The following is an 853-nucleotide window of genomic DNA, read 5'->3' on the forward strand; positions in this document are numbered from 1 at the left end:
AACAACTGCTCTGGTTCTTTGTGACTAATATAGAAACCTAACAAAAAGCATCCTAACTTAAACAATAATACTCTATTGTTAGAGAATTGCCTGTTACATATTTATTAGTACAGACTTGATCAAAACATGCAACAATCCTATGCAGCTCCTTGCTTTTAAGTGAATAGTGGCAGTGAACAATTTCTATTAGAAAGAAATGTTCACATTTGATTTTTTAAAAGCAAGAGCTTTCCAATCAGTTGCACATTTACATATAAAATAGAGCAACAGATTTATCAAAAAATGCTTTATTCTAAGGTTTCCATAAAACATGAGTTAACCTAGTATTATAAGTGTTGTTGTTTTCTTGTTATTTAACATAATATTTAGTATATAGCTGATCAAATTTTCTTTCTGTTTTAAACTCAGGTGTCTATAATATATAAAAGTGAATATGGTTTATTCATTGATTCATGCAACAGATATTTGTGAAATACTCCTATGCATTAGGTATGCTATTATACACCCAGGTTACAGCAGTGACCAAAAATAGCCAGATTCCTTGCTCACAGGAAGCTCAAATTTTAGGAGGAGATGAAGGGGACCAGAAAATACAGAAACAAAGACAAATAAATATGGAAAAACTTTTAGATCCATAATTGCTAGGCAAAGAATTAGAATATAAGTGATAGAGGTTTAATGAGTCTAGCTCATTAGATTGAGGGTTCGGGAAAGGCCTCTGTCAGGTATCATTTAAGTTGCGACCTGAAGGACAAGGAACCAGCTATGTGAAGAGCAAGAGAACATTCCACACAGAGGGAGCGACTCACTTGAAAGCCCTGAATTGGGATCAAACTTGGCTTGGGGCTGGAGA

This window comes from Propithecus coquereli, unplaced genomic scaffold, assembly GCF_000956105.1.
Source record: "Propithecus coquereli isolate 6110/MARCELLA unplaced genomic scaffold, Pcoq_1.0 Scaffold517, whole genome shotgun sequence".
NCBI classification, from domain to species: Eukaryota; Metazoa; Chordata; class Mammalia; order Primates; family Indriidae; genus Propithecus; species Propithecus coquereli.